The sequence below is a fragment of the Stegostoma tigrinum genome, chromosome 39, assembly GCF_030684315.1.
Source record: "Stegostoma tigrinum isolate sSteTig4 chromosome 39, sSteTig4.hap1, whole genome shotgun sequence".
NCBI classification, from domain to species: domain Eukaryota; kingdom Metazoa; phylum Chordata; class Chondrichthyes; order Orectolobiformes; family Stegostomatidae; genus Stegostoma; species Stegostoma tigrinum.
This window is the reverse complement of record NC_081392.1, coordinates 5365359-5380712: the sequence shown is the minus strand read 5'-3', so window position 1 is coordinate 5380712 and position 15354 is coordinate 5365359. Positions and strand designations below refer to the sequence as shown.

Here is a 15354-nt window from a genome sequence, read left to right as displayed (position 1 = left end):
ATGGTCCTGTGTTTGTGCGACCTGTACATATCTGCTGGGCATTGTGAGCTGCTGTTTAAAATCTCTCCTGAATGAGACGGTCACGTTGCAATCTTTAGACTTCACTGGGGGAAACTGAGTTCCAACAGGAGGGACCTCGTCATTGAATCGAGACGAGCGGGGGCTGGGGGAGAAAAAGCTGCAGGCGGATCTGAGCAGCCTCCTGGCCTTTGCCCGAGTTAATTTTAATTTTGGAGGGTGTTGGGGGGCGGTGGTGGTGGCGGATAGTGGGAATAGGTGAGCCCTGAGTGCTGGCGAGCTTCAGAGAGTCACAGGTGAAAGGCAGGAGCTCAGCACTGTCTGGGAAGCGGGAGGTGAAACCGGACACTGAGAAGGGGAGGGAGAGAGACTGGTTGGCTTCAAGGATTGTTGATTCACACAGAAGACACATACACACTCTCTCTCTCAGTACGGGATCCACACAACTCTGGCATTCCCACCTGGAATTACAGGCACACATCTGTGGGGCAGTGTCCCGGTGAATTACAGGTGAGATCTGAAAATAATGTCTTGTTTTAACTGGAAAAAATAAACGTTCCCTCCTCTCCTATAATTAACGCTCCTTTTGGTTTTAAGGAACGTAGCAAATGCTGGACGCCAGCTCAAAATAGTAACGTGTTTTTATCAAAATATTTACTTTGCTAATCATAATTTCACTGTTTACTGCAAATATCTTATAAAAATAAAACATCTTGCTTTTTGTGAGCAGCTGCCAAATCTGTTATAACGCCACACGAATTTTCTTTTCATCGCAGCAGTATATATTTTCCAAATGAGTTGTATTTAATGCTGGGCTTGTCAAAGACGTTACTTTTTGGTTCGTGTGTCTTCCTCAAACTTTTTTCCTCCTCCGCTCCTCGAAGGAACACGGAACAGGATATCTTGAGTCCGTTTCTTTTTGGCCGTTCCCGTTGCGTTTTCCTTTCTCGCCGAAATCCTCTCTCAGCTCCTGTTTAAGGATGAGCAAGTGTGCGACCACCCATCCCCTCCATCCCCCCAACCCGAAAAATCTGCAGTTATCGTGCACCTTCTTCAGAGACAGAGTTTGTGACAGTTTGTACAGACAGCCCATCGCCGACCCCCCCGAGCAGTTCCCCAGGTAGAGCTGGCTAGAGATTTACAGTTGAAGCACGGGTTTGTGCTCTGACCTCCGTGTCCCGAGATCGTTCGGTCGGTCCTCCCTCCCTCTCTCTCTGTCTCAACTGACTCCTGTCTTTCTCGCTTTCCATTTCTCTCTCACTCCTTGACTTTCACAGACGCTTACTTGTCCCAATTTTAAACAGTCTGATCGCCTCCTCCTCCCTACCTCCTCTCCTTTCCCCCCTGCCCTCTCCACACTGTATATGTCTTAGGCAGTCCCACAGGATCCAGGTGGATAGTTTCTGGAATGATGGGCTCTCCAGGCGCAGGTTCATAGTACCTTGAAGGTGGAGTTGCAGGTAGACATTGTCTATATGGGCTTTGGTAAGGCGTTCGGAAAGCTTCCACATGGTAGTGCAGTTAGTCAGGTTGGACCGTGTGGAATACTGGGAGAACTAACCACTTACATACAAAACTGGCTCAAAGATAGCTGATGGTCCAGGGTTGCTTTTTGGACTGTGACTAAAGGTGTGCCGCAAGGATTGGAGCCAGATCCACTGCATTTTGCCATTTCTATAAATGATTTGGATAGGAATGTAGGGGATATGGTTAGTAAGTTTGCAGATGATGTTACAAATTGGTGGCAGAGTGGGCAGTGAAGAAGGTTACCTCAGAGTGCAAGAGGATCTTGATCAGATGGGCCAATGGGCTGAGGAGTAGCAGATGGAGTTTAATGTGGGTAAATACGAGATGTCGCATTTTGGAAAGGCAAATCAGAGCAGGACTTGTACACTTAATGGTAACGTCTTGGGGAGTGTTGCCAGACAAACAGATGTTGGAGTGCAGGTTCATAATTCTTTGAAAATGGAGTCCCAGGTAGACAGGATAGTGAAGAAGGTGTTTGGTACACTTGCCTTTATTGGTCAGTGCATTGAGTATAGGAGTTGGGAGGGTCATGTTGCTGCTGTACAGGACAATGGTGGAGTCTCTTTTGGAATTCTCTTGTTCAATTCTGGTCTCCCTGCCATAGGAATGATGCTGTTAAACTTGAAAGGGTGCAGAAAAGATTGACAAGGATGATGCCGGGGTAGAGGGATGAAAGTGTAGGGAGAGGCTGAATGGACTGGGGCTATTTTCCCCGGAGCGTCGGAGGCTGAGGGGTGACCTTATAGAGATTCATAAAATCATGAGGGGCTTGGATAGGGTGAATAGACAAGGTCTTTTCCCCAGGGTGGGGGGCGGGTCTAAAACTAGAGGGTATAGGTTTAAGGTGAGAGGGGAAAGATTTAAAAGGGACCCAAGGGGCAACTTTTTCACACAGAGGGTGGTGTGTGTGTGGAATGAGCTGCCAGAGGAAGTGGTGGAGGCTGGTACAGTTACAACAATTAAAAGGCATCTGGATGGGGATATGAATAGAAAAGATTTAGAGGGAATGCTGGCAAATGGTTCTAGATTAATTTGGGATATCTGGTCAGCACAGACGAGTTGGGCTGAAGGTCTGTTTCTATGCTGTACAGCTCTGTGACTCTGTAACTAGCGATGAGCAATGAATGATGTCCCAGGCAGCAATATCTACTTCCCACGAATGAGTAAAAATACATCAGTGATCAGTTTTCTGCCCCCCCCCCTCCCCATCACCTCCTCACCCCATGCCAGCTCTGACTCGCCTGGGCAAGTGTCATTAGAAAGGTTGGGTGGGTGGGGGATGTAGGAGGGGGTGCTATGCTCTCCCGCTTATTGACTCGACTCCCTCGACGTGCTCAATGACCTTCCTGAGGGGCATAGACAGGGTAAACGGGAAAGAAGACTTCTCTCATTAGAGGGTGCCCATGACTGGCACTGCGGGTGGGGGGATCATTGATTTAAAATATGGGTAGAAGATTTAGAGGAGATGTGAGGAAAGTATCTGGAACTCACTGTAAGAGTGGGGAAGACAGAAACTTTCATAACGTTTAACATGTATTGAATATGCACTTGCAATACCAAGGCCTGAAAGGCTATGGGCCAAGTGCTGGGAGATGGGAGTAGAATGGTTATGCACGCCATTGAATGTCAAGGGGTGGGGGATGGAGCTGGTTTGAAATTTGCTTGTCCCTTATTGGAGAGGGTTATTGCCTGGCATTTGTCAGCTGCTTGTTTTTAGCTGGTGTAGACTGGATGGGATGAAGAACCTTTTTCATGACCCCATGACTTTCTCCATTCGGCTCAGGCACAAGCCAGGATCTCTCGTGAGGGGTCCAGGGTCGGTGAAGGGTGTTGAGTTGAGGGCCTTCCGAAACTCTTACCCATACCCTTGTTGTGTCTGTTGTTGCGACCAGGATCTGGGTGGAGCAGTAGAGGTGAGAAGTAGGAATGGCAAGACACACTCAGCGTGACTAGAGCCCTGATCCTGGATGAGGCCACTGCAGTCGGCTCACCTTTCTGGCTCCCAGCTTTGGAGGATCTCATGATCACCAATTGATGTGCTTCTCCAGTGCCTGAAGTTTCCTGTTGTCCATGTCTGCAATGCTTTAGGCACATGGAGATTACTGCTACCCCCCCAAAATAAACAGTCTCAGGTTTGAGATCCTGGTCCCCAAGTTCAATTTCCCTTGCATTGAGTGGATCAGGATCTCCAACCTGAGACTAAGTGCAGAGCTAATGCCTTATATACCATGAATGAGGAGGGATTCTTATAGAAACCTCTACACTTCTAACAAAACTGGACAAAGTAAATGCAGGAAGGATGTTTGCAATGACCAGGAAGCCCAGAACCAGGGGGTCACAGTCTAAGGATATAGGGTAGGTGTTTAGGACTGAGATACAGAAAAAATATCTTCACCCAAGAAAAGTGAGCCTGTGGTATTCCCTGCCACAAAAAAACTGCCTAAACATTGATTTTTTTCAAGACAGATGTAGTCTTTTAGGTATAAAGGGACCAAAGAGTATGGGGAAAAAATGGGGACTGCCTTGGTTGATCAGCCATGATCCAATTGAATGTTGGAGCAGGTTTGAAGGGCTGAATGGCCTACTTCAATTTTCTGTATTTCTATGAATGTATGATAAACAGCAAAAATGTTCACTCTCTGCACCTCCCAAACCAGAACGTTGCAAAACCCATTGCCTCTAACTCCGTCTCCACCAATTCTGAATGCACACTTCAGTCATCCAAAGACGTTCTGATACTAATTGGTACCTTTTTTAAAATTCACTCATGCAATGTGTGCGTCGCTGGCTGACCAACATTTTTTGCCCCTCCCTAGTTACCCCTTGAGAAGAAGGGGGTGAGCTGCCTTCTTGAACGTCTGCAGTTCACGTTCTCATAGAATCCCAACAGTGTGGAAACAGGCCCTTCTGCCCAACAAATTCACACTGGCCCTCAGAGCATCCCAGACCCATCCCCCTATAACCCACCTAATCTACACATCCCCAAACACTGCGGACAATTTAGCACGGCCAATCCACCCTAACCTACACGTCTTTGGACAGTGGGAGGAAACCGGAGCACCCGGAGAAAACCCACACAGACACAGTGAGAATGTGCAAACTCCACACAGACAGTCACCTGAGGGTGGAATCGAACCCGTCTCTGGTGCTGTGAGGCTGCAGTGCTAACCACTGAGCCACTATACCGCCCTGAGGGAGGGAATTCCAGGATTTTGACCCAGCAACACTGAAGGAACGGTGCTTTATTTCCAAGTCAAGGTGGTGAGTGGTTTGGAGGGGAACTTGCAGGGGGTGGTGTTACCGTGCATCTGCTGCCCTTGTCCAGGATGGAAGTGGTCGAGGATTTGGAAGTATCTCTGGAGAGTTGCTGCAGTTCACCTTGTAGATGGTACACACTGATGCTACTGAGCATTGGTGGTGGAGGGAGTGGGATATTTGTGGATGTGGTGCCAATCGAGTGCAGGCAGCTTAGCCCTGGATGGTGTTGAGCTTCTTGAGTGTTGTTGGAGCTGCCCCCATCCAGGGCAAGTGGGGAGTATTCCATCACCCTCCTGACTTGTGCGTTGTGGACAGACTGTAGGAAGTCAGGAGGTGAGTTACTTGCTGCAGGATTCCCAGCCTGTGGCCTGCTTTTGCAGCCACTGTGTTCTAGTGGCGAGTCCAGTTGACCTTCTGGTCAATGATAACCCCCAGGATGTTAAGTGTGTGGTATTCAGTGATGGTAATGCCATTGAATGTCAAGGGGTTAGATTTGATGTGATTTGTTTTGAAATTTGATTGTCTCTTACTGGAGATGGTCATAGCCTGGCATTTGTGTGGCATGGATGTCACTTGCAAATTGTTAGCCCAAGCCTGGGTATTGTCTAGATCTTGTTGCATTTGAACATCGGACTGCTGAACACTGTTGGGCAGTCTTGTCACAGGAGAAGCTTTGAATGGTGCATTTGGGAGAGGTTTACGTTTGCTGCTCAAGAGGCTGTTTGAGATGATGGTTAAGATGATGTTGTTTTTCTGTGGAATAAAGCAGCTTAAATAAAGAAAATGACTTGGCCGTTCAGCCTTACATTCAAGAAACTGAAACCAGCACATGTAAATATAGGCAGGAATTAATGATATTCAGCACATGACATGAGAATGGAGGTGGTGGGAAAGGGGAAGCGCAGAGCACTGGACAAAGTAATTGCATGGAAGAATATACTATGAACTGTAAAGGTGATATGTAAGATCCTGTGAGAGCTTGACTTCCTGCAAGATCTTGACAGGGCCAATGCGGAGAGCATGCTTCTTCTTCTGGGTGAAGTGAGAACTAGAGAGTCAGTTGCAGTTTAAGAATAAAGGGCTATCAGTTAAAAAAAGAGGGAAGGCTCACAAAATTCTTGCGAATGGTCATGAACTTTTGGAATCCATTTCCAGAAAAGGCAGTGGGGAGTGGAGTCTTCGAGTATTTTTAAGGCAGGTTCTTGTTCAGCGAAAGGGGATTGAAAGGTTATTGAGGAGGCAATATGGGTTTGAGGTGACAATCAGATCAACGTGCTTGAAAAATGGAGCATTATGGTGGCTCAGTGGTTGGCACTGCTGCCTGATGGCGCCAGAGACCTGGGTTCAATCCCACCCTCAGGCGACTGTCCTTGTGGAGTTTGGGCATTCTCCCTGTGAGTGTGCGGGTTTGCTCCGGTTTCCTCTCACAGTCCAAAAATGTGCAGGTTAGGTGGATTGGCTGTGGGAAATTGTCCAAAGTGTACAGGGATGTTAGGTGGAATAGCCGTAGGAATTGTGGGGTCAGGGCAGGTCTGGGTGGGATGTTCTTCAGACGGTCAGGGTCAACTCAACAGGCAGAATGACCTGTTCCCATTGTGTGGGGATTTCATGATCTGCTGAGGGGCTGAATAACCTCCTCTCACTCCTCGGTCATATGTTCATATCATTGTTACCCTGACCACTGTGTTAAAGTAGACTCAGATCAGAGTTTTGAAAACCGAAAGTTGGAGAGCAGTAAGTACATAAGTGTCACAGGGTCATTAAGAATGTGTTCACTCGCCTGCATTGCACAGACCTTTGAGTATAGGAGTTGGAATGTTGAGGTTGTACAGCACGGTGATGAGGCCTCTTCTGGAGCTCGCTGTCCAGTTCTGGTCACCCTGCTATAGGAAGGATATTATGAAGCTGGAGAGGCTTCAACAGAAATTTACCAGGATGTTGCTGGGTATGGAAGGTTTGAGTTATAAAGAAAGGCTGAATAGGCTGGGACTTTCTCCACTGGAGCTTGGGAGGTTGAGACGTGACCTTACAGAGGTTTATAAAATCATGAGGGGTATAGATATGTTAGTGGTGGGTGTCTTTCCCCCAGGGTGGGAGATTTCAAGACTATGGGGCATATCTTCAAGGTGAGAGGAGAGAGATCTAATAAAGCCATGAAGGCAAATGTTTTACACAGAGGATGGTTCACCTTTGGAATGAACATCCTGAGGAAGTGGTGAATGTGGATACAATTGCAATGTTTATAAGATATTTGGATAAGTGCATGAAAGGTTTGGAGGGATATGGCTAGGTGGGACTAGTTTAGCTTGGAATAATGGAACACAAACAAAGTTGCTGGAAAAGCTCAGCAGATCTGGCAGCATCTGTGAAGAAAAAAAAATCAGAGTTAACATTTCGGGTCTGGTGACCCTTCCTCAGAATGGAGTGTTCTGTCTTCATAGTTCTGAGGAAGGGTCACTGGACTGAAACGTTAACTCTGATTTTTTTCTTCACAGATGCTGCCAGACCTGCTGAGCTTTTCCAGCAACTTCTTTTTTTGTTCCTAATTTGCAGCATCCGCAGTTCTTTCGCTTTTTATTTAGTTTGGAATAATGTTCAGTATGGACTGGTGGGACCTAAGTCATATTGCTGTATGACTCTATAAGAATCTTAATCCAAACTTAACTCATGAGTTTTATTGATTGAAAGTGAAAGGATCCATGTTTATACCCCAGTGTTCCCACTGTAGGACTATCTTGCATTTGTTTAAACAATTTCCAATGCTGTTTGTAAATTCTCTCATCACCAGAACAGCAGCGATGGAGATGGTTAAAAAGCTGAGAAAGAGCTCGTTTCTTGTGAGTGGAAAAGGGAACAGCGTGAATGTTTTAAACCCTCTGTACATCACATCAGGTAGAAACAGTGTTTAATTTCCCCAGAGCAGAAAAACTGTGAGCCAATGACTAATTAAAAGGGGAATGCTCTATTGCTGCCCTCTAAGATGACTAATTCTCCAGTCCACTTCCGGGATCATTCAAGGGGAGATACCACTAGAAGAGAAGGCCTGGCTCATATTTTTTATTTCAAATATCTACTTTATTTCTGAAAAAAAGCCTTTGTATACATACATAATCACTAAAGTGGTTCAATTCTGTACAATCTTTCCCCGCAGAACAAACAAAAGCCCAGAGGCATTTCTTAAATATACAGGATTTTATTTACATGCATTTGAGGTGCTGAGGTGCCCTTTAACTGAACGGACCCCCATTGTACTTTGGCAGAAGGACCTCAGACAGTGGTCTTTCCTCACTGCACCTTGGCAGCAACTGCTCCAAGCTTTGGTGCATGTCGTCCTGGAGCTTGGAATGTGCCAGCCTGCAACACTGGGTCAGGGTCAACTCCTTGTTATGGAAGACCAACAAGTTTTGGGCTGAGCAATAAATGTCTTTCGCCGAGTTGATGGTCCTCCAGGCCATGTTTGTCTCAGTGTGCATCCTGGGGAACAGAGCACAGAGCCCTGTGTCATGGAGCTGCTTGGGACGAACCTCGACAGAAACCACTGCATCCCTGCCCAGACTTCCTCTGCAAAGACACATTCCAGAGAGGGTCACGCGAATGCTCTGGGGATCTGGTTTCAAAACCTACCAGGGCAATTGGCAGGATTCAAATTAAATTAATCAATAGAATCTGGAATTGGAGGCCAGTTTCTAGGATGAGACCTTGGAGCTAACATTGATTGTTGTAAACACCTATCTGGGTCACTAATGTTCTTTAGGGAAGGAAATCTGCCATCCGTATCCCGTTCGGGCCTACACCATGCCTTCCGACCTACAGTGCTGTGGCTGACTCCTAACTGCTCTCAGTCATTCTGGTGTCATTAGTCATGCAGTTAAGGGGCAATTAGGAATGGATAATGAATACCGGCCTTTTCAGTGATGCCTACATCCTATGCAAGGATGAATTAAAAGGGAAGGGCTGCATTCTCAGAGTTCTGAGGCAGACATTTTAAACTGAGAGCTAATCTCACTGTGCAGGCTGATGGAGCTGGGAGGATTTTGTGGAAAGGCAAATAGAATTTGAAATTTGAATGTTGCACTCAATGACAATGCCATTCACACCCTCCATCTTAAACAGGCAATGCCTCCTAACTCTCACAAATGCCCCCAAAGGGCCTATGATAACTCATAGCTTACCCTGAGCTTCATAAGCAATGTCCATTAAGGTGAATCATAGCTTATATGCTAATAAGAGACAGAAAAGCATTGTTTTTTATTCTGTTCTATGTTTCATATGAATTAGTGCAGTAGTAGGCCATTCAGCCCCTGAGGCCTGCTCTGCCATTCAATAAGATCGTGGCTGATCTGTTCGCATTCTGAATTCCACATTCTCACCTACCCAATAACTCCTCATTCCCAGTTAACTGTTGTGGGCCTGGAGTCACATATAAGCCAGACTGGCCGAGGATGGCAGATTAGAGATAGTAGGAAGGGCAGATGCTGGAGAATCTGAGATAACAAGGTGTAGAGCTGGATGGACACAGCAGGCCAAGCAGCATCAGAGGAGCAAGAAGGCTGACGTTTCGAGCCGAGACCCTTCTTCAGAAAAAATGGCAGATTTCCTTCCCTGAAGGGCTACAGTGAACCAATGGAGTTCCCTTTTTTTGTGAAACGATGATACTTGAAACACAGTCACGATTAGGTGAGCTTTCAACTCCAGATTTCCTTCATGAAATTCAAATTTCAGTTTGCGATGGTGGGGCTTGAACCCTTGTACCTAGGACAGGGGTTAGATTACCACTGCAGAGTTTATCCCTCTACAACACCAGGCCCCCATTACACAGGCCAGACAGCTCCTGATTAAAAAATGTGGGTGAGCTGATTCTATTCCAGGTCAATTGCTTCTTAAAATAAAACAAAAGAAAAATTGAATCATGAATTCCCAGGAATTTGATGTAAGTACAAAAAATGCTGGGAATGCAAAACAGATTCCTTTACATTTGAGTCAAGGGATCAGATTCATTTTATAGAGTCATACAGCGTGGAAACAGACCCTTCGGTCCAACCAGTCCATGCCAATCAAGTTTCCCAAGCCAGACTAAACTAGCCCCACCTGCCTGCTCCTGGCCCATATCCCTCCAAAACTTTCCTACGCATATACTTATCCAAATGTCTTTTAAATATTGTAATTGTACCTGCATCCACTTTCCTCTGGGAGTTCATTCCATGTACAAACCACTCTCTGTGTAAAAACGTTGCCCCTCATGTCCTTTTTAAATCTTTCTCCTCTCACCTTAAAAAGATACACCCTAGTTTTGAACTCCCCTACCCTAGGGAAAAGACCCTCGCTATTCACCTTATGTATTCCCCTAATGATTTTATAAGCCTCTATATGGTCCTCAACCTGCTATGTTCCAGTGAGAAAGTCCCAGCCTATCTTTGTCACTCAGACTCTCCATTCCCAGCAACATCCTGGTGAATCTTTTCCGAACACTTTCCAATTTAGTAATATCCTTTCTGCAGCAGGGCGACCAGAACTGCACACAGTATTCAAGAAAAGGTCTCGCCATTGTTTTGTACAAGCTCAACGTGACATCCCAACCCCAATACTCAAAGGTTTGAGCAATGAAGGCAAGCATGCTCAATGCTTTCTTAACCCCCTTTATGTGGACCCATCAGCATGTTTTAAGAGTTGACAGTACAGCAACTTACCAGGATTATTTTATTTGTAGTCACTGTCAATTTGTTAAGCTAATTAGATTGATCGTCTGCTGCTTATTGAATTTATAGACATGTAAGGCACACAGTGGCGGTTATCTGCTTCCTTCCCGACTGCCTTAAGAAGGTTATGTTGTGAAACAGAGCATTTGGAAATAATTCTGACTGTGGTGTTTGGACAATACTGTGATCTTCAGATTGCAGCAGATAATCCCTGTTCTCACTCGAATGGTTGGTGCAAAATACAGAAACGCACAACAGGCAAACATGATTCAGTGAATACTGTGTAGGTGAATTGAAAACATTCTTCTTATATTTGTTCCTCACAGTTGCCCCTTTCAGAAATGTTTATCATTCAAAATATAGGAGTTTCTTGTTTGAACTGCCATGGAAGAAATAATTTGTACACTCTGAAAGTTGACTCCATTACGACCTTGTTCAGTGACATTTTCCCTCCCACTCCCCTCTTTTAACAGTTTTCTTGTATTTTAACTTCGCACAGACATGATGGCACTTTGCTTTTGGTTTTTTCCGCCCCATTTTTATACTATGTACAGCTGTAAAGTAACTTTCACCTTCCTTTATTTCTCTATGTTGTAACTAAGGATTGTACCTAGGTACTCTATACCAAATGTACCATGTGTTGGTGGTGTTGTAAGTTTTCATTTTTCATTCATTCATGGGACGAGGGCATCACTGTCTAGGCAGCATTTATTGCCCATCCCTAATTGCCCAGAGGGCAGGTAAGAATCAACAACATTGCTGTGGGTCTGGAGTCACATGTAGGCCAGAGCAGGTAAGGATGGCAGTTTCCTTCCCTGAAGGACATTACTGATTCAGATCAGTTTTTCCAACAATCAGCAATGGAATCACAGTCATCATTAGATTCTTAATTCCAGATTTTTATTGAATTGAAATTCCACCATCTGCCATCACAGGATTCAAACCTGAGTCCCCAGAAGGTTATCTGGGTCTCTGGATTAACAGTCCAGCGATAATATCACCAGGACCATAACCACTATACCATAACTAATCTGTTACTAAGGAATCTGTACCCAGGTAACCTTTGTACCTAAGATGATGCTGTAAGCAGTGACTTATAAACTTTTCACTGTATTCATTTCAATACAAGTGACAATATAAAGCTCATTCCATTCAATTCAGTTCAATTCACTTGTCCATTTGTTTCTGAGACTGGAACAGGAATAGGCCATTCAGCCCATCAAGGGCTGAGATTCAATAAGATCATGGTAGATCTGTGGTCCAAGTCCTCATGCCTACCTCCTTCTTAAAACCAATATTACACCAAAATTGATTAATGTCACATTTAACTTCAACAGTTGACCAGGCATCAGTTGCTGTTAAATGAAGTGAGTTCCAAACACTCTGTGTACCGAAATGATTCCTAACTTTTGCCCTGAAAACAAAACCCTGACTTGATTTTCTTTTTCACCTTCATCCTTGACCTCCCAACTGATTGTTACTCTCAGTTTGCCTGATCGGTCCACTTCAATCTTGAAAGCTTCCACCAAATTTTCCCTTACCTATCACCTTAAAACCCACCCACCACCCCTTACACGTTGGCACCACTACCAATACCCAGTGGCAGTGGTGTGTACAGTCTGTAAAAAACCCTGCAACAATTACTAAAGACCATGACCACGATTCCCTGAGAATGACAAAGAGCAGCAGATACACCATCTGCCTACCCCTGGCAATATCCCCTCCAAATCACACACCATCCTGACTTGGAAATATATTACCATTCCTTCAGTGTCGCTGGGTCAAAATCCTGGAATTCCCTCCTGAACGGCCCTGTGGTTTTCCACAATGCGCCTCATGGCCTTCTTCTCAAGCAGCAGTTAGAAATGGGTGATAACTTCTGGCCCAGCAGTGACGTCTATGTTAAAAGGATGATCCTAAGAGATGTAACATTAGTTTGTGTGATTCTTCGCTAATTAACAGCTTCGGAATACTGCATTCAATTCTGGTCTCCCTGCTGTAGGAAGGATCTTGTGAAACTTGAAAGGGTTCAGAAAGATTTCCGAGGATGTTTCCAGGGTTGGAGGGTTTGAGCTACAGGGAGAGGCTGAATAGGCTGGGGCTATTTTCCCTGGAGTTGAGGGATGACCTTATAGAGGTTTATGAAATCATGAGGGACATGCATAGGGTGAATAACCAAGGCTTTTTTTTTCCCCAGGGTAAGCACATCAAAACCAGAGGGTACCAGAGGTTTAAGCTGAGAGGGGAAAGATTTAAAAGGGACCTAAGGGGCAACTTTTTCACACAGAGGGTGGAGTGTGTGTGGAATGAGCTGCCAGAGGAAGTGGTGGGGGCTGGTACAGTTACAACATTTAAAAGACATCTGGATGGGCACATAGATAGGAAGAGTTTAAAATGATTTGGGCAAAATACTGGCAAATGGGACTAGATTAATTTACGATGTCTGGTCAACATGGACGCGTTGGACCAAGAGGTCTGTTTCCATGCTGTACAGCTCTAATACTCTAAAATCCTGTTTAGTGTAGCGCCTAGAACACAATACTATCAGTTCAGTACAGTTACGTCATAAATCCTAACTCCTTGTACTCTAGTCCACTTGATATAAAGGGCAGCATCACATTTTCCTCTTGGAGTGTATTCTCAACTGCCCAGGGCAGTTTAATTAGATAATTTGTTTTCCTCCTTCTTTAGTCACCCTTTCTTCCTGTTTTCTTTCTATTTGCTCCCAGTGATGGTCTACTTGAGAGTAGGAGCTCACTGTGTGAGTTACCAATGAACTTCATGAACAATATGGAGTTCCTTCTGCCTACTCCAGCACTATCCGGGTCTGAGCTGGCGTATCATTTGAGCTTAATTTGACAGACAGCAAGTCCACAGCAAAGGATGGAGCTCCAATGCTCCAGTATTGTTTTCGTAAAATGTGAAAACCAGAAGGGCTTTAGAAGCCATATTCCTGCCTCAGCTCTTTGATTTGCTTTGTTTGATCTGTTCATGGGATTTTTTAAAAAATTGCAACCAATTTACACACAGCAAGATCCTACAGACAGTAATGGCTTTGCTTTTGGAGGTTGGTTAATTGAGATAGCAGTGTTGAACCACAGAACTCCACCAGATACTCTTCCTTAAATGGTGCAACCAGCTATCCATAGCAAATGTCTAGTCAGGCGTGGGCAGTGCCTCATTTACAACATTTTACCTGTATTGGAGGTGTCTCTGACAATGAGGCACTTCTAGGGTACTGTACCAATGTATCAAATTAACTTGTGTGTTCAACTTCAGGCTCGGAGTTAGCAGCATCAGCTGATGACCAGAGGCAGTCAAAACACCAGCTCAATGCCGCAATTGTACAGGCATTGCTCAAAATAAATTAACCAAAATGTGAAAAATTCCACAACGTGTAAGGGTTTGCATTTGTGGAAAAGTTGAAGACTGTTTGCCGGCAGTACTGAAGAAATCACAGGGATGGGTGGCACTAGTGGGGAGACATCACATGACAATTCAGGACGTGTTTGAGGTAAATAAGTCAGATTTATTCATGCAACTTGTGAAATGCAGTGAGCCTGAGGCATCTTTAGAACAATTGGTCATGGCCAATATAACCAGGACAGCAAAAAAGCTGATGTTTCGGGCCTAGACCCCTCTCTGATGAAGGGCTGAGACACGAAACGTCAGCTTTTGTGCTCCTAAGATGCTGCTTGGCCCACTGTGTTCATCCAGTCCCACACTTTGTTATCTTGGATTCTCCAGCATCTGCAATTCCCATTATCTCTAATAACCAGGACAGTTTCAGATTTTCTTCAAGTGAATTGAAATTCCAACAGCTATAATGGCAGCAAGGTTGGGATTTGAACCTGTGGGCCTCAAGGCATTGGACTAGGTTACTAGTCAATGAGAAGACCATCTCCCCCAAAGTGTCCTAGCGCATGAATAGTGCAATGTTAATTTGCAGGCACAGCAAGCAATCAGGAAAACTAATAGAATGTTCTGATTTACCAGGACGGAAATTAAAAACAAGGTTATACTCCAGTTACACACAACACTGGCAAGATCGCTTCTGCCGTGCTGTGTGTGCCGCTGATCTCGGAAGGAAGTTAATGTGTTGGATGAAGTTCAAAGAAGGTTTTCCAGACCAATCCTTGGAATCAGCAGATTATGAGGAAAGGCTGATAAGATAAGATCCTGAGGGGAGTTGATCAGATGAGTGTGGAAAGGATATTCCCTCCTTTGGGCGAGTCTAGAACAAAGGCTCAGGGGTTAAAAATATGGGGCACCTATTTAAAACAGAGACAGGGAAACATTTTTTTCGCCCAGAGGGTTGTGAGCCTTTAGAATTCCCTTCCTCACGGATGCAGGGTCTTTAAATATTTTGAAAGCAGAGGCAGATAGATTCCTGACAACTGAGGAGATGAAAGATGATCAAGGGATGTGCAGGAGTGCACAGTTGAAGATAAAATCAGATCAGCCACAATCTTATTGAATGGGGGAGCAGGCTCGAGGTGCTGAATGGCCTCCTCTTGTTCCACTTTCGTACGCTCATACGTTTTCTTTGCCCGATGGTTAATTGCACCCTTGGGACCTGAGGGGTAACTTTTTCACACAGAGGGTGGTGCGTGTATGGAATGAGCTGCCAGAGGAAGTTGTGGGGGCTGGTACAGTTACAACATTTAAAAGGCATCTGGATGGGTACATGGATAGGAAGGGTTTAGAGGGATATGGGCCAAATGGTGGCAAATGGGACTAGATTGATTTGGGATATCTGGTCAGCTTGGACGTGTTGGACTAAAGATTCAGTTTCCATGCTGTACAACTCTCACTCTATGCTCTGTCTGGTATGTTTTTTTAAAATACTTTTCCT

At 45.0% G+C, this 15354-nt stretch overlaps 1 protein-coding gene across 2 annotated transcripts in view; it reads left to right on the top strand.

The window, feature by feature from the left end:
• Nucleotides 1-259: 259 nt before the first annotated feature.
• The window catches only part of LOC125447632 (gremlin-1-like), a 105569-nt gene continuing 90474 nt past the window's right edge, over nt 260-15354 (top strand). For both annotated transcript variants that reach the window (XM_048522204.1, XM_059640945.1), the window contains exon 1: nt 260-528. The gene's annotated coding sequence lies outside the window, so the exon portion shown is untranslated. The remainder of the gene's footprint in view (nt 529-15354) is intronic.